The 26,385-nt window shown below is 40.9% G+C and overlaps 1 pseudogene; it reads right to left on the bottom strand.

Moving 5' to 3' along the window:
* Positions 1-16,279, bottom strand: part of LOC112835469 (TOM1-like protein 1 pseudogene) — a 29,674-nt pseudogene extending 13,395 nt beyond the window's left edge.
* Positions 16,280-26,385: the final 10,106 nt, after the last annotated feature.

Below are 26,385 nucleotides of genomic sequence, written 5' to 3' on the forward strand. Positions count from 1 at the left end.
TGTGTGTGTGTGTGTGTGTGTGTGTGTGTGTGTGTGTGTGTGTGTGTTTTGAAGTGGGACGAGTATGAGGGATATTACTTCCAAAATTGTGCATTTGTTGGGATGATGCGGATATCAAGAACGATGGATGATTGGTAAACATGAAGATATGGAAACAGCTTAAAATATGTAACACACTATCAACCTCTTAATGACAAACTCTTAGATAACCACTTTGCTTTTTAAGAATTTCTTCCAACTTTGTAAGGAACTTATTGGGCCCTTGGAGATTTCCATTATTCAGTGTATGCCAATGAGAACTTTGGAAAGGAGAGGTGAAGGAAGAGACTAAAATGCCATCTCTTTCTTCACTGACCTTGGTCCAGTGTCTAGGTCCTGCTCCCTTTTAGTATTTGAGATTGAAGTAAGGGAAAGATGTTTGTCTTTCACGTGAGTCTGGTCTCCAGAAAACTGCTGGGTGACAAGCGTCATAGGAATCTAGAGTCCAAGAGTTCTTAGTGGAGAGGTGGTACATTGAGACATGTGGGGCCAAGCATCGCTCAGAAGCTTTTCTCCTAGTGAATGGTTCTTTATCCCTCAAGTTTCTGATCCTGCAGACTGGGTTAGGAGGATGGTGTCTGCCAAAGGGTCCTGCACAGCTTTCCCTTTTCCTTTAAAATCCTCATCATACTGTAATTTTTCTTAAAGATTCTATTTATTTGAGAGAGAGAGAGCGCAAGAGAGAGCATGAATGGGGTGTGGGGAGGAGAAGCAGGCTCCCTGCTCAGCAGGGAGCCAGACGAAGGGCTCAATCCCAGGACCCTGAGATCATGACCTGAGCCAAAGGCAGACACTTAACCGACTGAGCCACCCAGGTGCCCCTGTAATTTTTTTTTTGTTTGTTTAATATCCACCTCTTCCCACTAGTTCTCAGCTCCATGAGGGTAGAGCATTTGTCTCTTGCAATAAATACTGTATCCCCAGGGTCTAGCAGAGTGCAAGGCACATAGCTGGTGATAAATCAATGACTCAATAGTTGTTCTATTAAAATTTGAAAAGCTGGTATTTTTATTTATTTTTATTTTTTTTTAGATTTTATTTATTTATTAGAGAGAGAGAATGAGAGATAGAGAGCACAAGAGGGAAGAGGGTCAGAGGGAGAAGCAGACTCCCCGCTGAGCAGGGAGCCTGATGTGGGACTCGATCCCGGGACTCCAGGATCATGACCTGAGCCGAAGGCAGTCGCTTAACCAACTGAGCCACCCAGGCGCCCAAGCTGGTATTTTTAGAAGTCCTTTTTATTTTAAAAAATGTGGCTCAATAAATATCCTTTATTTTTTTGTGTGTATGGGGTGAAATACATGTAACATAAATTTACCATCCTGACCATTTTAAACATATAGTTCAGTGGTATAAAGTACATTCACACTGTTATACAACCATCATTACTATACATCCACAGGTGGATGCAAAAATGAAAGTCTGTACCTGTTAAACACTAACTCCCTGTTTTCTCTTCCTCCCTACCCCTGGCAACCACCATTATCCTTTCTGCCTCTGTGCATTTGACTACTCTAGGCACTCCATACAAGTGGGCTCATACAGTATTTGTCCTTTAAAGACTTTTTTTACTTTTATCCTTCTGAACAAGCGAGGGACACAAGACTATGTGGTAGTGTTTGTTGGAGTGAGTCTTTTCTTCATCCGATTGAAAAAGAAATATGCTTATTCTTGGCCTAGTCACATTGAAAGAGTGAGAGACTAGTAGGAGGGGAAGAGAAGTGGATAGATCATTTTCTCCAGGCTTCTTACTGTGAAGCTTCAAGCATAAGGTTTGTTGCTAGACTGAAATTCCAGGGTGTGACCTATTGAATGTGGGAATCCAAGGCAATGGGATTAAGATAGTGTTTCGCCAACATTACTTATTTTCACATCTCACCCAGACTCCTAGCATAGTATTGAAGAGAAGGCAGAAATGCAGATAAGAAAGAAAAACAGAATGGATGTGGCAGAGATCCTTGGGTAGTAATTCAATACCTGAATCTGGGGCATGGAGAAGAGACCGGCTCTGGTCTCTTTGATCTAACAAGGCCGAGCAAGTTATATGATGCCTGTCTGTGCTTTGACTGGAATACACTTACTGTACACACACACACACACACACACACACACACACACACACAGATCGATGGTTTAGACATGACAGAGAAGGCTTGCAAAAAGTCACATCTACACATGCAACATCTTTTGACCAGCAGGTGACTTGACAACCAATAGCAAGAGGAGACTTTTGTGATCTGTGTTTAGTTTGGCTACCTCTACTACTCAGATTGGCCTTCCTGTGGCACGGGGAGGAGGCGGGGGAGAGGGAGTGGTGGTTGGTGGGGGCTCAGCAACATGGCTGAGGCTGGAAATAGGATTCTCTCTCGAGGCTCCCCAAAATCTGGGGAGCACACAGAGCCGAGAGCTGAATAAGACACCAAAGTCCAGAAAGCCTATTTAGGAGGTAGGAAGGGGTGCAAAAATGTGAAGGGAGTCAGAGACCATTATCAGAACTAAGAAATTGAAAGATAAGATAAAAAAATCTTAAAAAAAATTACTCAACATGTAAAGCATAAGTGGGTTGAGGTCTGGGGCAATAGCTGGGACAAGGTGTTTTCTGTGACCATGGCCCATCGTGAGGATCATGTAGGCAAAGTTTAAAGGGTTGGGAAATTTTGCCTAAATTGCTAAACAGGTCACATTTATTTTACTGTGCAGACATAACCAAGGTGCCACGTTGATGTCCCTTTCCCAGAAAACCCACCTCCTCCACATCTTAGACACTCACCAAAGCTTTGTGGCCAGCTCTATATCCCTGTTACAGATCAACCGCCTGGATGCCAGACGGTGTGCTGGTGTAGTAGTTAAGGGGGCTTCTAGCAAGGTAAGCTCTCTCTCTCCAATGATTTGCCTGGAATTAGAAATGTGCTTCCCACTTTGAGAGCCCTGCAGGTGTCTGAGAAGCTTTGGGTCTTACACAAAACCATTTTCATGTCTTCAACACACGTTTTTAGCTTTTACTTGTGCGGAGGTGATAATGGTTTTATTCCTTCAACTTCCTTTGACTACTGAAAGAAGTAGTTACAGAGTTTGCTGCGAGTCTTTGCAGCCCCAAGTGCAAGTAAAAATACATATATCATGGATCTATATCTGTTTATATATCATATATCACGCATATTTTTATCCATGAAAAGATGGCTTCCAAAATCAGTGGACATATTTATCTTAGTTTTGCAACCTCAAGCCCACTGCCAGACCAGGTAATGCTTTTCTTCTTGGATCATATGGTATGTGTTTCAGTCTGAATAACATTAAAAATATTTCTCTTAGCGGGATGTGGTAGAGTTGTTTTCTTTTTTAATTTCAAATAACACCACTCCTTGAACTGGGAACAAACAATTCACTTGCAGCTCAGCTCTGCATTTATTTGTAATTTTCACATAAATCAACTTATATGAAAATGTATTCATAATTTGAGCTTTCTCTATAGCGATAAAATGTTTCTGCTTCTGTGGTAGAAAATAGCTTATTATGCAAACAACATTGCCACTCTTACATTATGCATGGGATTTACCTGGAGAACATCACAAAAGCTTCAAAAAAAGGGTGGGGGGACTGGGGAGGGTTTTAGGGTACTTCATTTACTGCACCATTTACTTATAATAATTATCTACAAATGAGCTAATATCTGTATTTAGCACCTTATTTGATATTGCTTGGGTTAATTCAGTGAAACAATGGAGGAAAAAGAAAAAAATACAAGGGAGGTCTTCTGATAAATGGTGCCTTTCAGGATGTCAGCCCAGTGAAAAATGAGATCTGGTGGTTTCAAACTTAGGCCAGTGGTGGTGAGTAATTAATGGCCAACTCATTTGAACTTGTGTGCTTGATCTAATTTGGGATATTGAGAGTTCACACTGATTTGCCTTTAAAAAGAATGTCACTGTCAAATAAGGTGATTGTATAAGATTGATATGGAGAGCTCTCACTTGGATGTATAGCACAATTTATATTTAGAGAGGCAGCGGCAGTGTTATTCCAAACCGTGTGTAGGGTACCACCATATCTGGACAGGAAGCTGGTGTTCTTTCTATATAGGATTCAAACAGGGGTCACTTTAGGTATAAATGGTATATGGTGTTTGTTTTCCCAATCACATAACAAATATGTTTTAAATGTCTTTTTGCTGTGTTCAGACCTGTGGATAAAGCGGTAATACAATATGACCTCTGCTTTTATATTGCCTCCATTGTGGTTGGGGAGGGGTGGGTAGGCAAAGAATAACACAAATAAATAATTGCAATAAGAGTGATAAATGCTATGAAGGAAACATACAAGAAGCATGATTTAAGGAGTTATCGGGTGGTAGAGATAATCTTTGACAAATGATTTAACCTTTCTGAATTTACTCTTTGTAAATTATGAGGGACTATATATACGTGAATTATCATTACACAGTTATGTACAGTCCTACATGCTTGCCTCTTGTGAATCTGTCATCTGGAATCACTGTTAGCGGTCCATTAGCTCCATCTGGGTGATCCCATTTCAAAGGACCAAATATCAAGATCACTCTGTGGTTGGTGCTTCTCAGCAGTTCCTAGCTCTTCTTTGCAAGTCTTATGCTTACTCTATTGGGTGTCCTCCAAAGGGCAGCTTTCTTTTGTTGGTCCTGCTATGGGATTTCTGCTAACCTTTGTTTAGGGCTGAATTTGAGTCTCCTACCTGGAGAGATAGAATGGTACATGGTAGATCAAGATTCAGGCCTGAAATCAGAAGCCTGGTGGTGTTCCATTCCTAGCGTTACCCCTTAATGGTTGCTTGACTTTAGTCAGCTTAGATACTTTACTGAACATCTACTCCTTGTCGTGTTTAAAAACTGTATAACAATAATACCCTCCCTAATAATACCTAACAACACCTTTCCATGTTATCATAAAGCAAAATGAAAATTTCTGTTATTTAACAATTTCAGGCCATAGGAAAAAAGTGGATTGTTCCTTAGTTCATTTTACAAAGCCAATGTAATCTGATAATTATGCATTGATTTCACTTATAAATATGGATGCAAAAAGTCTAACTAAAACCTTAGTTTAATAAATCTAGCCCTATATAAAATGAATAATGCACCATGGCTAAGTAGGATTTATTTCTGTAATGTAAAGGTGTTTTAATATCAGAAAATCTACATGATAGTTCTTCAACAAACTAAAAAATCATGGAATTAAATCATTAGGTACTATAATGTAATTTTATAAGATTAAACAGCCATTCTTGATAAGACTACAAGCAAAATAGGAATATAGGGAAATTTACTCAAGTATGAAAAGATTATCACATTCTTTTAGCAAATATAATAAATGATCCAATGATAAAGTTATTTTGCTTAAAATCAGGAACAAGGGATGCCTGGGTGGATCATTCAGTTAAGCATCTGCCTTCGGCTCAGGTCATGATCCAACGGTCCTGGGATCAAGCCCCACCTCCTTCCGTTAGGCTCCCTGCTCAGAGGGAAGCCTGTTTCTCCCTCTCCCTCTGCCCTTCCCCCTGCTTGTGCTCTCTCACTCTCTCTCTGTGTCAAATAAACAAATAAAATCTTTATAAAAATAAAGATAAAATCAGGAACAAAATAGGGCTCCCCTCTAAGACCACAATTACTTACATTGATTTGGAGGTGGTAGCAAATGAAATGAGAGAAGTAAATAATAGGTATAAATATTAGAAGAGATAAAATTGCCGTGTTTGGAGATAGTATGGCTGGATACTTAGCAAACCCATGAGACTAAAAAAAAAAAATACTAGATTTGATAAGAGCTTTTGGTAAGGTGTTTGGTTATTTGATAAATATACAAAATCTGTAATTTTTTTTAAAAAAAGATTATCTATTTGAGAGAGTGAGTGAGCAGGGGGAGGAGCAGAGGAAGAGGGACTGGCAGACTCTGCGCTGAGCCTGGAGCCCAACACAGGGCTCTTTCTCAGGACCCTGAGATCATGACCTGAGCTGAAGTCAAGAGTCGGATGCTCAACTGACTGAGCCACTCAGGCACCCCTATAGTTTTTCTTTTTGCTAGTGTTAGTCAACTAAAATAGACTTTGAGAAAACATTCCATTTATAATAGCAACAAAAATTTAAAATACATACGAATACTTTTATAGATTTATTCTCTTCCTTAAAAAAAACGAAAAAAACTTATTGAATAAATGGAAAGACGCACAATGATCTATATGGAAGACTTAAAACTAAAATTTTCGATTCTTTCAAAATCAGTAAGCACATATTTGCAATTTCATTCAAATCTTAATGGGATTTTTTTTTAAAGAAAATAAGTTCAAATGGCAGAATAAGTATCTTAAAATAGTCAAGAAAATTATGCAAAGGAATAATAAGACAACTTACTAGATATTAAAACTAACTTCAGAGCCATGGTAATAAAAAGTTTTAGTATCAGCATCAATTTGGATAAATAGATCAGAGAAGCAGATTAAAAACTCCAGAAAAAGAGCCAGGTGTTTATGAGAACTTACCATGTATCAAAAGTGGTATTGTGGGGTGTCCGTGTGCCTCAGCTGGTTAAGTGTCTGATTCTTGATCTCAGCTCAGGTCTTGATCTCTCTGGGTCATGGGTTCAAGCCCCAGGTTGGGCTCCATGCTGAGTGTGGAGCCTACTTTAAAAAAAAAAAGTGGTAGTGCAACTTATTAAAAGCCTGGTTTATTTAATAAAAGGTGCTGGCAAAAGTGGCTACCCATGTGGAAGAAAACAAAATTTATAATCCCTACCTCATCATCTAAAAAATAAAATCTGGATGGATTAAAGAAAGTAACATGTCAGTCTTTATTAAAATGAGTAATGTACTTAAGCTCTGACCTTGCAAAGTGAGTGGAATTCTAGCCAATAGGCATAACGCACTGGTATGTAAGGACATGTATACTAATATTTATTACAGCATTGCTTTTATTGGCAAACAAACAAGAAAACTGGAAACAACCTCACTTTTCGTCAACAGAATTATTGAATAAAGAGATCCAAACATTGGAATTTTATGCAGCCATTTGAAAGAATGAATTCCACCTCTGTTGGTAATTCAGGAAAGAAAAGGAAGCTGCAAAATTATGTGACAAATATGATCCAGTTTCTGTATCTATATTTTATATATACCAAAAAAGGTTTGAAAGTGCTCAGTTGGCTGTTTAATATTGGTTTTCTCTGGGAAGAAGGCAAGGATGGAGGGAAATGAAGAGGGAGGTGCATATTTTTTTGTTTGTATGTTGTTAGATTTTGTCACTTGTTTAAAATGAGCACACAGTCCCTTCAAAATTAAAAATCAGTAAGAATGTTAAAATGACCAAATGAGTTAGTGGGCACAAGGTGCACTGATTGGCGTTACTTCTTGCCTGAGAATAGAAAACCAGCTTATTGAGAATGGGCCAATTCTCATGTAATTAGGTAATATTTTTCCAAATATACTGTAGGAAATATACCTTCCCAAAGATCCCTAAAATCCCAGATCCCCAAATCCCAAGCACTTTCTTTCCTTTATACTCAAATTACCTGGGTTCCCAAAAAAATAATACATTGGACAGTAAGAACAATTTATAAAAGTTAGATTAAAAAGCCCTTTGGCTGGGAAATTATATGGCGTCAGCCTCCAAAAGGAAGAGGCCTAGGACCTGGAAGTTCTCAAAGGACGCCAGTCTCACAGCCGGTGATGCTAGGCTCTGGCTCTCATGTCTGGCTTGGCATCTGGTATTCTTGCTACTGCCCCGCACTGCCTCTCAATATGGGCAAAAGGCACTAAACCTATTCCAAATGGGAATCCCCCCCCCCCCAATTTAGAAGATCTTTGAGGACTTTACAGGCTATTGTACTGAACCATTGTTATCATATAGCCGTAAGTATCAAAACGTTCTGCTGTTTGGAATTCTGGTTTTCGAGATACTGAGTAAATAGAAATTTTCATTGGCTGGCCATGACCATTTCCTGCCAGACCTGGCATGACAGCTAAAGTCAAACTGACACTGACTTCTATCTGTCTCATTTTTCATTTTACTGCTGTCCTAGTAAAAACTAGAGCTGGTGTGCAGTCCACTGAGAACTGGGCATCTCTTGGTGCAGTGCCGCTATTCCCCAGGTATCTGATGTGGGTTGAATTACTTAGGGGACCCAAGCTGATGGCATGGACAAAGCATACTCTCAGGAATTAGAAAGCATTGTAGCCAGGGTCTTTGTGTATATGTGTGTTTGCAAGGCTTAGAATTCCCTCAATAATGATCACAAGCACTTTTTGATGTTTGCAACCTATGCACACGTGCCAACTAATTGACTGACTGGCTGAGCTGGATGAGCGTCCCAGAGGATGGGTTGTTGGCAGCCGTTCTTGGTGTATCTTCAAGCGTAGTTACTTGTGAGAGAAGAAATAAAATTGGAGCAAGAGAACAGCTTGGCTTCATTTCTCTGGTAGTGAGAAAGGGTTGTGACTTGAAGTTATTTGTCTGTATCGATGTTAAGAGTAGCTCAGATGTAAATTTCAAATTAAATAAGAAAGTCTAAGAGAATGCATTATGAGCTCAGGGCTCAATGAACAAAATAAAAATGATTTCAGCCAAGGGAGCTAATTTTACTCTGGGGATGAGTTTGTATTTTTTCCCCTTAAGTATGCTTAGAATTCAGTCCTGAGGGTCAAATAATGACATTTATAAGACGACTTCTTATACTATACAGTGATGATAATGAAGAATTGTAAGTACATGAAACATTATGAATGAATCTCACAACATAATGTTAAGCAGAAGAAGTCAGACACCAAAGAGTGCACTCCGTGATTCCATTTACATAAAGTTCAAAAACAGAGGCAAAACTCATCAATAGTGTTGGAAGTCAGGAAGGTGGTTGCCCCTGGGGGCAGGAGTGACAGGAAGGAGTATGAGGGGAGGTGCTTGTCATGCTCAATGTATTGATCTAAGTGTGGAGTACATGAGCATGTTCAGTTTTCGAAAATTTCATTGACCTGTGTAATTATGATAAGCATACTTTTCTTATGTATATGTCAATAAAAATAAAAATAATTTCTCATGCCTTTCTTACCTGCCTTTTCTTTAATTGGATTATTTAGTGTCCTTGGTAGATGGCAACCATTCTTCCTCCCCATCTCACTTTCACCCCCCGGGTAAGTCTTTAATAAGGATTATAATTGGTTAGCATTAAACTGTTTTTGAGTCCTTGACTATTTAGAATGAGTTCATTTATTAGAGTCTTTTTCACCTGATACTTTACTGAGGTTGTGGGGGGCAGCCTAATAAAACAGGTGCAGACAGCTTGAAATAAGTGTTAGGCATGAGGAAAAGATGACCCATTACCCTCACACGGTGAAGGGTACTGTAACTGTAGGTAGAAAGGCAACTTTCACCCCATTCACAAATTTGCTTAGGGCCTGGTCATCTAACTAAGCTTTTAATCTCTGTCCTGGGTAGTTTGTTCATTTATTCTGTCTAGAGGCAGAATTGGGAACCTCTGGGGATGTTTTCTGGTCTTTTCATTTCAGATAATTAAGTCTGTCAGGGAGCACGGTAGGAGATGAGGACAATGCTGTCAGGAAAGTAAGACCTCCAGCACCCTGGGGCTATAAGTGAGCCCACGTATGCTGTGAGTGATCCCACGCAGGGGTCTGAAGGAAGGAGCAATGAAGGAAGGAGGTGTTGGAATCTGGTTGGCTCTAGGTCAGGACATCCTACCTTCAGCTCAATAGTGTCTATACTCCAGACCCTTCCTCCCGAGTCCTCCCAAGCTGCCCATGGCTGCACACACCTTTGGTTTGCAACTCTGCTGTTCCACTCCTACTTCTGTTGTGACCCCCTGCTACCGACCCATCTCTCACCACGGGATGATGTTCTCAGGCACCATTCCTCTCTGTGAGGGATGGCTGTCCACTCGCTGGCACTTGCCTGCCATTATTCTCCCCTCGTTTCTGCAAGGGGACTCCACCTGAGCTTACCTTGGGATGTTTTCTCTCCACGGCTTGAACTGCCCCTTGCTCATGGATCAGTGGCCCGTAGCTGGCACTGAACAGACAAGAAAAGGGGGTGGGAGGAGGAAGGAGGAGAAACTGTGATAAAAGTTGCTAATCTTTAGGATGCTTCAGTTCAGTTGCTTATAGAAACATTCTCTAACCTCCCTTTCTAAACCTCCCTTTCTAAAGTGACCCCATCATTTTCTATATTATTCTTTTATTTTCTTCCTTACTCCTGAAATTATCTTGTTCCTTTGTTTACTTGTTTGCTGGCTAATTCTCTACTTCCCTATGACTGTGATCTCTGTAGAGTCCCTTACCTGTCTTGTTCACTGTGATATCCTAGCACTGCAGTAGGGCTCAACTCATATTTTTTGAATGAATGAATGAATCTTTAAAAACACTCTGAAACTTGAAGAAATTTTGAGTGACCCCCATTCGGCGTATAATATGTGAAAGTAAAAAGGCTGCAGTTGGAGATATAAAGTCCTTGTGATTTTTGTATTGCAAAACCCCACTGGCCAAAGACTCAAGAACACCCAGTTGGGTTAGTTACACTATGAGGCTAATGTAGATTTTGTTGGTCTTATTGTAGATCATTAGCCTATGATGGTGATATGGCTTCTATAGGCTAGCTTCCGGCTCTGGAGAGGAGTGTGGCTTTTAGTCACAGAGTTGGGAAGGCATGCAAGGTTAATTCTGAGTTAAACTTTAGGATTCAACTCCCCAGGGAGACCTAGAAATGGCTAAGATCTTACATTAATATGTAACCAAAATTTAAACTCATATTTCAGCAACAAGGAATAGTAAATAATGCATTGCTTCATGAAGATTTGCTTAGTTTATTTACTTACATTATTTATAGGTTATGTTGGGAATAGACTTGGCCTGTTCTGCTTTGTTCACAGTAACATTCCATAAATATAACAGCAAGCAATAAAATAGCATTGATTCAGAAGTGAGCTCATAGCTTTGTATAACATCAAACATAAAAGCTGTGTTACAATGATAAATACTAAATCTTTAAAATATCTTTAAAATATCATTGGCTTTTTACTGCCATTACTTATGCAGTATGTATTTCAGATTTTCATATTCAGTATTGTACTTTTTATGTGTGAATTATGTCCTGAAGCTTTTGGTGTAGTCTGTGCAAAACAGGCATTTTGAAGTTTTGGATGGGTGGCAGAAGAACTTGATTCTGGTTCAAAAGACCATCCTGAATTGTCCAGAAAGATCTCAGTAAGAGCACAAATGGCAATATTGGCTTTTCTTTTCCCTAGGAGTGTGAAGTTTAAGCAATTCAGAAAAAAAAAAATGAAAGTTTATACAGAAAAGTCTTTTATGCCTCCTATGGTAGGGAATGTCCTTGTTTTCCTATTTGGCATCTCCTAGAGTTTTCACAAGATTCTGGAGTCTCTGCATGGCCTTATGTTGGTCTGAGGTCTGATGGAATCCAAGGTGGTGCTTTGCAGAGGCTGGGAGATAGGTATGTAATAGTGTTAAGATCTTGGAATATGGAGTCAGGTAGCTCTAGCCTTGGCTTCTGGCTCTGCTATCCTATTAACAGGTTGTGAGCCTTTGGGCAAGGGACTTAAACTTGAGCCTCAATTTTCTTGTTTTTAAGAGAGAGATAATACCATATACCTAATAAGGTAGTGAATATCCAATAAGATAATGTTTATGGAGCACAGTGCCTGACACATACTGAGGGCCCATAAATGTTGCATCTCCTTGGGGAAGGGCCGATGAAGAGGAGGGGGAGATATCCAAGCTGTGTGACCAATATAGAAATTGCAAATTACCTGATATTTATGATGGAAATGAATTATATGAAATAGTCATAATTATACATTGAAACCTCACCTTAACACTATTTGGCATGAGGCATGTTTGTCTTGGACCCTTTTCAAGGAAATTTATAAAAAATGGTATTACAAAAAGGCCTGCCATAAAGTGCATTTATTCACATCTATTTCCTTGGCAAAGGCCTGAGGGCAGTGTCAACATATTTTAAAAAACACAGTCTGCGATATTGCTGAGTCTGGGTGTAGGGTAATTTTTAAATTTTTTTAAATGCCCTGGGAAGGCACAGTTGTGTTGTTTAATTTAGTGACAGACTGAAGTAGGGATGGGGAAGATGGAAGGAAGCAAGCCCAGGGAAGGACGGAAATGAAGAGGGCTGACAGATGTCCCCCAGATGGAACAAGTTGAAGCAGGTCTCAATTTATGGGCCACCACTTTCTACCCTGGGTCTATTTTTGACATGCGGATTGGAAAGCGGTGGCTCGGATGGTTAGATCCCCATGTGGCGTGACCTAAATTACAGCCTCAGTACACCGAGACACGGGGGATTTGTTACAAAATGATTTTCTGTCTCTTATGGTATCCTCAAGACTTATTTAATCCTCTCTCAAAGTTTGAAGAATATGTAAGAATTACGGTATCTGTTGGGAGTATCTTTTTTTTAAATTTCACCTTTTAATTTGAAGAGTTTCCTATCTATGGAAAAGTTACAAGACCGGTACAATGAGTTGCCATACATGTTCACCTAGATCCACCTATTACTACTATTTTGCCATTTTTACTCTAGCTACCCATATCTATGATATGATGTATGATATATAATACCTTTTATTTATCTGTTGCTGAACCTTTGGGAGTAAATCGTAGAGATCATGATAGAGATCAGTGAACATTATCCCAGAACATTAAGTGCATCAACATCATGAACTTATCAAATCTAGAAAGTTTCACATTGATACAAGGTCATTATCTAACATACAGTACATATTCAAATCTTGTCCATTGTCCCAAAAGTGTCCTTTCTGACACCTGTTTTTTCTACTCCAGGATCGCTCATTGTATTGAGGTGCCATGTTTCTTTATTCCTTGGTTTTTCTTTCTGTTTCCTGACATTGACATTTTTGAAAAATATTGGCCCCTTGTTTCGTAAAACGTCCCCCAATTTGGGTTTGTCTGATTGTTTCCTTATGACCTATTTCAAGTTCTGCATTTTTGTTAAGAATACCACTGATGTGATATTGTGTCCTTCTCAGGGCCTCAACGCAGGTGATATGCAACGCCAATTTGAAAATTTTCATCTGCACTAAAATATATCTTTAATAGTCTTCTTATTTGTTAAAATGAAGACTCTGGAGTATGTAGTTGGAAAAATCTTGAAAATCTTACTACATGAAACATTAGAGCATAAGATTTGCCACCATTTCTTGGAAGAATGGTTGTGGAGTCATCTTTCTAGTCTTTACCACTCGATAGAATGGTGCTTATGTGTTTGAATGTTGAAATATCTCAGGGACTTCTCTAAGATGCCCTGTTATCAGGAGAATTCAATTACATTGGAAGTCTGAGGGTGCTAATTAATCCCCCTTCCCTTTCAATTGGTTAAGAACCAACTGAGAACACAAGGAACAAAATGATGATCAGCTTTATGACTAGGAGAGCTGGAGGATGTGGCAAAGCCTTTTTCCTCCTCCTCCCAAGCAGAACCTTCAATACTTTCCCAGTCCTGACCTAACCATTCTTAGCCCACATTTGGAAAGGTTGAGAACTGGCTAGGCCTGCCAGAAACTGGTTGGGAGAGGAAGCAGCTATCCATGTTGTTGAGTACGTGCAGATCTGAGAGGCCAGGTGCAAATGGGAAGGGGTGGGCCATAGCTGGCCCCCATGGCCCAGAATGACTCTGGCTCCTGGATAGTGTGCCCATGACTACTCTGCTTTTTCCAGTCTTATCCTCTCCTGTGGAGAGGAACCAGTGATAGAGGACAGAGAGGAAGTACAGGTGTTCTCCCTAACACTCCCCTAGAGGACAAGAGATGAAGTCTTGTCCATAGTGTAGGGTGACAACATGGGGATGGATGGAACAGGGCTCTTCCTATAACATTGCCCACAGTTATTTCTTGGGTTGCACCAAGTCGAGTGGAAAAAGTGAAGTCTAATTGCAAAGTGAAATCGCATCTTTCTAATTAATGCTGCAGACTGCCAGGGATGTCAACTTTCCTTTTCAACTTTGGAAAACCCAGTGAAGAGCGAAACATTTGTCAGCTTTGCCAACCTAGACTGTTACTAAGATAGTCTCTCCTACACGGTTTCTTTTTTCTCTTTTTTTGGAAGAAATAATACATTCACATGGTTAAAAGTTTTAAAGTTAGAAAATTTACAGAAATCTCCCTTTCACCTTTTCCCTCTACTGTTCAGTTCTTCTTTCAGACACCAGGATTATTGCTTCTTGCCCTGTACTGTTCTTAAAATCTATTCTTGAATTCTGTAGTTCGAGCATTCATTTTTCAGACAAGTCATTATTGCCTGAAGCTTCCTCACTCTTCCATCCCTCCTGTCCATCTTGGTTCCCAACCTTTTGATATTAAAGCCAGATCCTGGAAAGGGGTCAGTACTAGACAGGGAGAAGATTCTAGGCATATGTGTATGCATATTTATGTGCCTGCATTTCAGAATCAAATATAAATGATTTAAGAATTGCTCATTTAGTCAATAAATCAAAACATATTTATTATTTACTTATCATGTGCCATGAATGACTTAAAGAGTACAAAGAATGGTCCCCTGAATTCAGAAAGCTCCAGAGTTTACTTGTGGAAGCAAAATTAATAAGGCTGTTTGCAAACAACTTCTAAGCTGTATGATCTCAATTGTGGGTACTGAGGTCCTCTGGAGAGGAGAAGATTAGTGTGAACTGTGGGCTCTGGGGAGAGCTTTGTGGAGGAGATAGGATTTGAATAGCATTTTGAAGGACAAGTGGTACCCACTGGGTGTTGGAAAGGAAGGGCATTCTAAGCATGACTACCTAAGTCACACGGGTCTCTTTGGTGTTCCTCCCATATGCTAGCCTCATTGCTGACTTAGACCCTTACTGTTTTCTCTGCCTGGAACACTATCCCCTAATCTGCTTAACTAATTCTTCACCTCCAAGTCACTGCTCTACCATCACCTACCCAAGAAGACCCCCCCAACCTCCCTATTTAGAATCAGAACCCACCCCCATGCTCTGAATGCCCCTTATTCTGATCTAGTTTTTCCATAGCTGTTACCAGTTTGTAAGGTGTTCTATCATTTAATTTTAAAAATTATATTCATTGTTTATTTTCTGTCTACCCCCACTAGAAGGTAAGTGTTGTAAAGGCAGAGATTTTTTTTTTTGTTTTCTTCCCTGTTTTCTGCTAACCTCAGCCCTTAGACACTGACCCATCATAGGCAATCAGTAAATGTTTGCCAAATACAAGAATGATTAGAGCCATCCCTCCCTTTCCCCCAGACAGAAATTGTGGAGAGAGAGAGTCCATAGAAAAAAAAATTAATCAGGTCATCCCTATGAGCTCAAGACCTCTTTGCATTTCTAAGGGACAGTTATTGAAAATATAGGGCTCATAGCTGGGCCTCTGATTTTCTGCAGGCCTGAAGATACACAATTTGGAAATAGAAAATGAAGGGGAGAAACTAAACATTGTTCTGCATATTAATGTAACACAGTGATGCTATTGAGAGAGCAGCACCTTGCAATTTATGAGCAGTTAGAAAATGATTTCTCTTCATCTCTCCAGGTTCAGATGGTGCTGATGAACTGCATCCTCTCTCTCAGTCAGCCTGTCCAGCCCCTCTGCGCTAAATCCCCCTCTATATGCTGACGACACCCACACTTAATCTCCTAGTCTGATATCTCCATTTGCATGCCTTATCTAAATCGCCCCCCTCCCTCGGCCCCCAGTCTTCACCATCTCCATTAATGGCACTATCATGTACAAAGTGGTTCCGGCCCCAAACCTCCTGGTCATCCTTGATTCCCTTTTTCTTCACTGCTGACATCTCATTCACTGGTAAGTCCTGTGAGTTCTTCCTCCAAAGCGTATTACATCCCAACACTGCTTACTGTCCATCTCCACCACCATCACTCTACTCCAGGTTCACCATCACCTCCCCTCTGAACAGGTGCTGGAGACTTCAAGGGGATCTTCTTTCTTTCTCCCATGTCCCCAGGAACCTATTCTCACAGATCAGGCCAAGGGAATTCTGTCAAAGATGTAACTCTGATTATGCCACCCTCCTGTTTAAACCCCTTTAATGTCATTTGATTGTACTTACAACGGAATCTAAACTTACCATGGCTCAGGGCCCCACCTGATCTGGCCCTTGCCTGCTTCTCCATCCCATCACGATCACACTCCTCCTCCTTCACTACGCTGGCCTCATCTTCCTTCCTTGAATATACAGAGCGCATTCCTGCTTTGGATCTTCTGCACATGCTTTTCCCTTTGTCTGGAAGTCTCTGTCCCAGAGCACTGCTGAACTCTGCTCATGAGTCAGGTCACCTGCTCAAAGAGCCCTTCCTGACTACTCTGTATAATGCCTTTCCACCCCCACCCTATCTCCTTTTACAATCATCTAGGTTGTATAAGCCAGTATCAGGAATCATTTTGATGGTGTGTTTCTCTGCATCAATGAGGTCCCACAGAAAACATCCCGTTCACATGGAACAGTTGAAGAGAGGTGAATAAAAGGATCATTTACAAAGATTTAGGTAAAAGGAAACGAACAAGTGATGGTAGCACTCCTATCTTATAGCAAAAATAATAGAAAACTGTTAACACCCCAAGGCCTGAATGGGGCAGGGGCTGGGACTAGCTCCTTGAACCTGGACAGAGGAGCTGTCGTTTACTGGAGAGGCCATTTGGCAGGACTTTGGCCCAGCAGACAGGGTGTCATGGGAAAGAAACACTCAGACCTTACTTTCCTGCTTCCATCCAGACTTATGCTGGTGCTCCTCCTCATTGGCCTAATTTAAGCAGAAGCCAAAGGGCAAGACTACCGATTGAGGCAATCCATAAAGGTCAGTCTCCAAGGCATAAAGTTGGCTTGAAAAGAGGGGAGAGAGGATCTGGTAGGGCAAACAGAAGATATCCACCACACCTCTCTACTAGAACACAAGCTTCGTGGGAGAAGCAACTGTCCTCTAAGTCTGGGAGAGTTCCTGGCACACATGGGTGCCCAGTAAATATTTGTAGAATGAATGAATGAGAATTCTCTGCCTTTGGAGGATGTGTCTGTTTAGCCCAACTATTATTAGCTATAAAATTGGGGATAATAAATAGATGTGACTTCAGTTCACACTGATGGAGCGGGAAGTAAGGAACTGATACACTTTGGCAGGTCTGTGTCGTCCCGATGCTGAGCAGTGCTATGCAACTGGAAGCCTGTCCCTGCTAACCCTCTGGCTGAAGCCCTGGTCAGGGTGTTGTTAGACACTTAACTACTCAGACTTGGAGAAACATACCTTGGATTGGGGTGTGGGAGGAGACTGATTTGCAACTGAGGACGAACTCCAAAAGGAGAGCTGAGGTTTCCCAAAAGATAGGTTGAGATTCATGAGGAGGAAGCACGAGGGAGGTACTTTAATAAGAGTGTGTAAATCTGAGGGTAGGAGTTCCTCAAAAAGGATTTAACTTGTTACCCTCCCTATGTGGCACCTGAAACCCCTTAGCTGTCTATTATGCAATCTTTTTCCTTCAAGTTGAAAGAACATTAATATTAATACCATTTTTCTTCAGGAAGATATACTAAAGGGCCACTGCACATGTGCTTGTATTGAGGAATAATGAATAGTACATCTATAGATTTGTTATCAGCAATTCTCCTCTCTTGATGCCTCCTAATGTATATAACGAGAGATGTGTTCCCTTGCTTAAGGCCTAATGGAATTTCACCTAGTCAAGGTCTAATGGAGATTGGTCTTAAAGGCCTAGTGGGATTAGGCCTTGGGGAAAGGAAATTTATTATGGGTCTTTCAATATTTGCCTCAGGAAAGGTTAGGAATGGAGAGAGAGAGAGAGAGAGAGACAGAGACAGAGAAATTGAGAAAAGGAGATGGAGGGGTAGATGGAGCAAACTTTTCAGGAAGGGAAGATAAATTTTATTACCTTCTTTGTTCTGTCTCATATATATATATACACACACATGCACACACACACACATATATATATAATTTCATTTATTCCTTATGACAATATTATGTCAGCAGTATTATTCTTTCATTTCTACAGATATGTAAACAGATTAACCAAAAGATTAAGTTCCCCAAAGTCACATAGATGAGAAGTAGTATGGGAACTGTCCCCTGCCTTTTTAGTCTTGTACCTCTCAAATCCATTCTGTCTACCATTAGGAAGAATTTGAATGAAAGGTTGCTGGGAAATCAGTTGTGACAGGAGGAGTTCTCCTTTTCTTCCTCTTCACCTTGGCATTTTTCTGACACAGTAGACTTTGCTCCGAGTGAGCTTCCAGGTGAGAAGGAAGGCTTGATGGGGCCCAAAAGGGGTGGGAGGAAGGGAGTTAGTACATTTGTGTTTCTTACGCTTTCTGATATGGAGAACGTGAAATCTGTTTTGGTTTAAGAAAAACTTTCTATAAGAAAAGTCTCTTCTGGGATGCCTGGGTGGCTCAGTCAGTTAAGCATCTGCCTTTGGCTCAGGTCATGATCTCAGGATCCTGGGATCCAGCCCTGCATCTGGCTCCCTGCTCAGCAGGGAGTCTGCTTCTTCCTCTCTCTCTCTTGCTCTCTCTCTGTTAAATAAATAAAACCTTAAAAAAAAGAAAAATTTCTTCTTTTAAAGAAGAGATAGTTAATGTGAAAAATATCTTCCTAACTTGATAATGTCAACATTGATTAGGAAGCAATATGGATAATGCATTGGTGGGTAATCAAGAGTGAATATTGCATAAGTCAGTGTAATGATCATCCTTTCTTCAATTTCAAGAAGGAGAGGGGACAGAACTTTCTTAGCATGGAAATATTAGCTCAATGGATTCTTCCCTTCACATGCTGTTTTTGTAGTCAGAGAACAAACACTCTTTGTGTAAAGGAAATTTGGGGTTGAGTAAGGAGAAATATGTTAACTCAGACCTTTCTTTATTACTGGGTAAAAATAAGAGAGAAGAGCATGAGAGGAATAATTTTTGGAAGAAAGATCTGTGCAGGAATAAAACACAAAGCCATTCCTAGCTATATCTGGGCTATATCATGTTGAGGATTTATTTCCCTTCAGACTGATCATGCCCACAGAGCATGAGAACATGAGACAAGGCAAACCGACCTCTGTGTGATAACATTCTTGTCCAGTGTTCAGTTGTGTTGTTTTTGAGGTTTAGAGAAGATTCCGCTGCCCTGGTACCAAACTAAACCATCACTGTGTACTTACTAGTTGTGATAGACATCACTAATGCTCACTGATATTTCCAATTTTCTTCCCCTTCTCAGACATATGAAAGACTATGCTTTCCTGCCCCTCCGTTTGTTGGGTGAAACAGTGTGACTAGTTGTAGCCAATAGGCTAGGAATAAAAATGATATGTGTCCCTTTTGGGGAAAGCAATTAAATGCTGGTGTGTTATTTTCCATCTTTCTCCTGGTAGACTAAGAAGTATCACGTTGAGGTGGAGAAACCCAAGATTGAAGCCTGGAATAGTGAGCCACTACATGGAGGACAAATGTCCGGAAGAGCCACTTGGACCTGCAATGGATTTAGTGTGAACAAAATTTTTGTTGTGTTAATGCCTGAAGATCTGGGGGGATGTATATTACCACAGCCTAACCTAGCCTATTCTTACGAACATCCTGGTGGGTGGACACACACACACACACACACACACACACACACACACACACGTCAAGAAGAATGTACAAAACTGGCTCTTGGTTCTGTTTCTAATTATATCTTCTAATTCCCCCAAATTTCATAGAGGATGGGAGTCTTCTCCTCTCCCTTTTGTCACCAGCTACTCACCTGGGGTACCTGTAACCTTGGCTCCTAGGGCTGCCTCTTGTGCTTGCTTCTCAGGTGGTCATTGCTCATACCCAGACTATTTGTTCTAACTCCCCTCACTCCCAGAATCTGGCAGCTTCCCCTTCCTAGCCTCTGGTGTGCATTTCAATCATTCCATTTTGTCCTGAGGATAGGGCTTAAGGTATTTAGGATTCTTGCATAAGGATCATCTTTAGGACAGTGAGAATTTTCCCGCCAAGATGTCTGCTGTTAGCAGGGATTCTTAGAGTTATGAGGCTGAAAGAATCCAGTATTCTCGATTGTGTATACATTGGTCTGTACTGTGTCTCAGGAAGAGGTGTTTGTGTGTATGGGGAGAGGTAGCAAGAGGAGGGAAACAGACCACCTTTCCTGCCACACTAAGAGACAAGAAAATGAGGCTTATCTCTGATAGGATTCTGTGGATGCCCAGGAAATGCTGATAATGATGACGCCTGACTTTTCATTTATATGGTCTTATTTTGTTTCTGCCCTAACCTGAATGTGGTGTCAAGGGAACTATTAATGGCTGCTATTCAGGGACATGTGACTTGGTATTTATATATTACCTGCCCACTTCATAAAGTGCTAATGAATGTTTGCAAAGCTCTTTGAAATCCTCTGGTGAAAGGTGCAACGTTAAGTGAAAAATATTATTATTGTTATTAGAAGGTAATAGACAGCTTTGAATGATTAGTCATAAGAATAACTGACATAGCATTAAAAGAAATGCTAGAAATCATCCAGACGGTTTCAGCTTCTCTGGCCCCATCAGCCTCCACATTACATATATTACACTGTTTCCCTGACACCCATTCTAATAACTGTATAATTCACACATTAAATCACCACTTCCAGGGAAAGGTTGAGCTCACTCACAGCTCTATTGATGGTGACACTGAGAGGGTATTAAATGTTGGAAGGTCTAAAATGGAGGAGAAGTGCTCTTAGGTGGAGATGCCAGATCTAGCCACTGAATGGCTACCATGTTTAAGAGGATATGAAAAGGGAATGAGTCAGAAATACCTTGGAAAGGGAGAGGACACTTTAAAATAGTTGCGAGACTGGAAAGCCATGAAAACAATCAATCTAAAGTGGGATAGCCGACACATAGCCATATTCTCTATTGTGTGCCTTCTTGGGTTTGAAAAATAGTGGCAGCACAAATGGATTTGGGTTTCCTGATTCCTTTAGCTTGGAGTTGTTTAGTCTTTCTGGCTTCTGCATAAAATTCAGTCTTGGTTAGGGCTGGCACGTTAGTTCCAACTTTCTTGCTAACTCGGTTGGATGGCAGTAGCCGCCTGAAGTATGGTATTGAGAATTATGGGGACACATTTGGACTCGGCAGGAAAGAGTGCTGTGATCCATTAGCAACGTCTGCCCAGGGAGAGGGAGGAGGAAGAATGGCACATATGTGGGCCAGGCCTGACCAAGTATAAAGATGACTGAAAAGGACAGCTTGGACTTAGTTCAAGGTTGCTTTTATTCTGACTTATAACCAAAGCTATTTAAAAAGTAGTCTAGGGGATGCCTCTTGATAACCTGTCAGGGGAGGCCAGAAGAGCTTGTGTTCCTGGTCCCATATGACTGTAATAATCCATGTCTCCCAGAAAGGAGCTCCTACTCCTGTCTGGCACCCTGATTTTTCTGACTTTTGCCAGGAGACACCTCTATATTGCCTGGCTTTGGTCGCCAGTGGGGCCCATGCTTGTGAATTCCACAGGACTGTAACCAACGGAGAAACAGTTCTTAAACATCTACCACCCTTAGCACACAGTAAGAGGCAACAGGCCCAGGAACTTGGTTTTTCTGTGACGGAGGCCTGTTAGCTGATCTCCATGAAGTGGAGATCGGGCACGCGTCCTGGGGTGGATCGCAGTCCTTCTCAGAGACGCCCGAGGGCAGGTGCTGTCTTCATACTCACCCTCTGCCATGATCCAGAGTGCCAGTGTCCCCTGGAGGGAGCGTTACATGATTCTGGTGCCCTGCTTTTTGTGTCTGGAGCCCATTTTTGCAGCTGCCACCTGGGATGTCCCTTAATTGCCTGGCTCTGGTGGCCAGGGGGACTTGCATTCCTGGGTCCCAAGAGCCTGTGACAATCAGAGAGATGGTTCTTGGAAGGTTATCATGCCCAGGGCACCACACAGACAGCAGCCCTGGATACACCCTCCAGTCTTTCCGTGAAGGAGGCTTGTCTTGGAGCTTTGGCCTGAGGGGCAGGACTCAGGTTTGGCACACATTTAGTGACCTATGGAACTGCTCTCAAGGAACATAGGCTGTGGATGCCATCTTGCTGCTTTCCCTCTGACCTGCTTCAGCTCACCAGTATCACCCAGAAAAGAGCTTATCTATTCTTCGTGATTTATGTGACTGCTGCTCAGGGGACACCTCAGATCCCTGGCTCTGATGGCCAGTGGGGCTTGCACTTGCAGTCTTATAGGACTATATACATCTGCACACTTTAAAAAGCTGGTGCCTGAGGGTCTGGCTTTAGTTAGCCTGACTCTAAATGCTGAGGTCCTCCCCTTTTGGACATTGACAAGTTTTGGCAGATCCTCAACTGCTGGGAGCTATTAAAAATATAATAGTAGGCTACTTGGAAAAGCACAGAGGTTTGAGAGAAAACCAGGACCTGAGGCAAGGTTAAACCAGGGCCGTCTCCTATACAAGGCCACTCCCAAGACTGGAAGAGGTGGTTGATTCATCTGCCATATAGAAACCAACATAAGAGCTGAACAAGATGAAGAAATAGAGGAATATGTTCCAAATGGAAGAACAAGATAAAACCTCAGGGAGGAAAGAAAGTTAATGAAATAGAGATAAGCAATTCATGTGATAAAGTGTTGAAAGTAATGGCCTTAAAGATGCTGATCAGACTGGGGAGTCAAAAGCATGAACACAGTGAGAACTTCATCAAAGAGATGGAAAATATAAAAAAGTACCAAAGAGAAGAAGTTGGAAAATATAAGAAAGTACCAAAGAGAAGAAGTCATAGAGCTGAAGAATACACTAACTGAAGTGAAAAATATACTAGAGGGATTCAACAGCAGACCAGATGAAGCAGAAGAAAGAATCAGTCAACTCAAAGACAAGGCAATGGAACTCAACCAATCAGAGCAGCAAAAAGCTAAAAGGATGAGAAAAGGTGAAAATAGCTTAAGAGACTTACAGGACAACATCAGATGGACTAACATTCTCATCAGAGGGTTCCCAGGAAAGGGAGAGGGAAAGAGGCAAAAATCTTATTTGGAGAAATGATGGCTGAAAACTATCCTGGGGAAGGAAACAGACATCCAGATCCAGGAATCCCAGAGAGTTTTAAATAAGATGAATCCAGAGAGACCCACAAGAAGACTCAAAATTAAAATGTCAAAAGTTAAAGACAAAGAGAGGATGTTAAAAACAGCCAGAGAAAACTTGTTATGTAAAAAGGAAACCCTGTAAGACTAACAACAGATTTTTCAGCAGAAACTTTGCAGGCCACGAGAGAGTGGCATGATATAGTCAATGTGCTAAAAGAAAAAAAAAAAAAAAAGCCTGCCAACTAAGAATCCTCTACCTGGCAGTTATCACTCAAAAGTGAAGAAGAGATGGAGTTTTCCAGACAAGCAAAAGCCAAAGGACTTCATCACCACTAAACTGACCTTATAAGGGATGGTAAGGGAACTTCTTTAAGCTGAAAAGTAAGGGTGCTAATTAGTAACAAGAACACATGTGAAAGAATAAATCTCACTGGAAAGGTAAATACAGTAAAGGTAGTGGATTAATCTCTTATAAAGCTAGTATGAAGGTTGAGAGAAAAAGTAAAAATATAATTACAATAATTAGTTAAGGGATACACGAGATAGAAAGATGCAAAATATCTCAAACACGTAAAACATTAGGAGGAGAGTATAATGTTGAGCTTTACAATGGGACCAAACTTGTTATCGACATAAAATAGACTATTGTTAAGTTGTTATATGTAAGCCTTATGGTAACCACAAAGCAAAAACCTATAGTAAAGATGTCCTGCTCTCTGCTTCCTTCCAAGAACTCAGTTTCTCTAAGGTGCTAGGGGAAAGTTGAGGAAAGGACAAACATCTTCCTGCCATCTTGGGCAAATTCGCATCCTCCCCTTGGTTGGCTGTGAGTGTTTTTCTTGCTCAGTGTCCATATAGGAGTGATATGGATGGTGGCCAGTCATCACTGTCCGCTGACCTGCAACTCACTCCCAGGTAGCTCCCTGAGCCTTAGCAGGTCCTTGAAGAGACAGCTGTATCTTATAGCAGATCCCTGGCAGTCTCATGCCTGCCTCTCCTTCCCTGCCAGGTTGCCTTTCCAGAATTATCTTTTACATGGTCAAAAGCCCTGGGGAAAAATCTGCAAGTCTCTTAGCTAAGCAGTCGTAACTGGAGAATGAAAGGCTAGTCTCCTCTTCCTTCGGGATGCCCTGTCCTGACCAGGGAGTCTCTGGAGGCCCCTGTTAGGATGAGTGGAGGGAACAGTCTCAAACACTTCACTCCCCCTAACACTACCTCCTCACTCTTAACCCCTGCTTTATATTGACTGGGGTCATGCGAAAGGAGGCAAGCGGTTGTAGGACCAGTCCAAAGATACTTCTTAGCAATTCTTGTAAGCCCTGGACGGAGAATATTATCCCTCAATAATGGCACATTTACAACATGGCATATTGGGCCTTAGCTGCAAATTCTAGGAAAATAAGAAAAGTTCTAGTATATTTTTGCATAGACTTCGGATGAGCATTCTGACTCTTTACTTACAGCCAAATTGTGCCTACCTTTAAACTAACAAAATAAGAGGCAAAAGGTAAATAAAGAATAAAATGAAGCAAATTCAAAGTATACAGCAAAATATTTAGTACAAATGTCATAAACTCCTTTTAATAATAATAATTGAATAAAATAGTGATTATTATTATTATAGGAACACCTGGGTGGCTCAGTTGGTTAACCGTCTGACTTTGGCTCAGGTCACGGTCTCCAGGTCCTAGGATCGAGCCCTGCCTTGGGCTCCCTGCTCAGTGCGGAGTCTGCTTCTCCCTCTCCCTCTGCTTCTGTCCTTCCCCCTGCTTGTGCTCTCTGTCTCTCTCTCAATTAAATAAATAAAATCTTAAAATAATTATTATAATAGTTTACTATGTGTCTAGCACTATTCTAAATTTACATGTATCATCTCATTTAATCTTTGCAGCAATGATATGAGATAAACTCTTTTCTTGTTATAATTTTATAGTTGAGAAAATGGAGGCGATTAAGTGGCTGATCTCAGGGTCCTGGGATTAGGCCCCACATCAGGCTCTGTGCTCAGTGTGGAGTCTGCTTGAGTTTCTCTTTCTCCCTTTTCCTCTGTCCCCCTGCTCATGCTCACTCTCTCTCTCAGATAAATAAATAAATCTTTTTTAAAAAGTAAAAAAAAAAAAAAAGATATTGAGCTAATTTTTATAATTAGCATTCCGTGTGTGGCAATTACAAAGACAGTTTTTAGGCCACTATAGCAAAATCTAGAAATTTGAGGTGTTTAGCATCATATCCTTCCAAGAGGTAGTGCAAGTGTAGTGGTTAAGAGCACAGATTCCAGAGCCAGATTCTATGAGTTCAAATCGTAGCTTTCCCTTTACTTGCCTGGTGGCCATTTACAGCTGGGGTCCCCATGCCTCAGTTTGCAGTATGTGGGATTCTGCCTAAAAGGGTTGTTGGCACAATTAAGAGAGTTGGTATATCTAGAGTTACACTGTCAAATAGAAGTAGCTCATGAGCCATATATGTAACTTAAAATTTTCTGGTAGTCCCATAAAAAGCAAGGAAAGGGGAATAGATGAAATTAATTGTAATAATATATTTTACTTAATCCAATATATCCAAAATATTGTTTCAATGTGTAATTAATACAAAATTATTAAGGAGTTATTTTACATTATTTTTTGTTCTGACTCTGGAATCTGGATTTTATACATCCTGCACAATTCAATTTGGACTAGCTCATCCCATGTGCTTAGTAGTCCTAAGTGGCTAGTGGCCACTGCATCCGACAGGGCAGCTGTAGGGGGCTTAGAAGAGTGCCAGGTGCATGCAAGCTCTTGTATAAGGTTTATCGATTCTTTTACCTTCCAAATATTTCTCAGATGCATCACTTTTCTCGTTCTTCGCTGACATGCCTGAGACCAATTTGTCATCATCTTGGCCAGGAAAGATGGATTAGCCTCCTACTTTGGCCTCCCCGTATTCACTAGCCACAGCCCTTTGCTCTCTGTTCTTCATACTGAAGTTCAAGGCATCTTTTCAAAATATGGATCTGACCATACCCCTGCTCCACTACCCCTGAACCTTCCCTGTACCACATTCCTGCTCTTCTGTGCTTCAGCCACTAACATTTGTTCAGTTCCTTGGACTGTCTAGTTCCTTGCTGAGTCCTTGGACCTGCACCCCCATTTGTACCTCTCCTTGTACATCATCCCTCCTTTATATCTTCTTGGGAACCCCTTTCTTTTAGCTTCTAGTCTCTGTCAGATGACTTTGCTAAAATGCAGA

This window comes from Callorhinus ursinus, unplaced genomic scaffold (genome assembly GCF_003265705.2).
Source record: "Callorhinus ursinus isolate GAN/ISIS: 27379988/994484 unplaced genomic scaffold, GSC_fseal_2.0 scaffold4, whole genome shotgun sequence".
Lineage (NCBI taxonomy): Eukaryota > Metazoa > Chordata > Mammalia > Carnivora > Otariidae > Callorhinus > Callorhinus ursinus.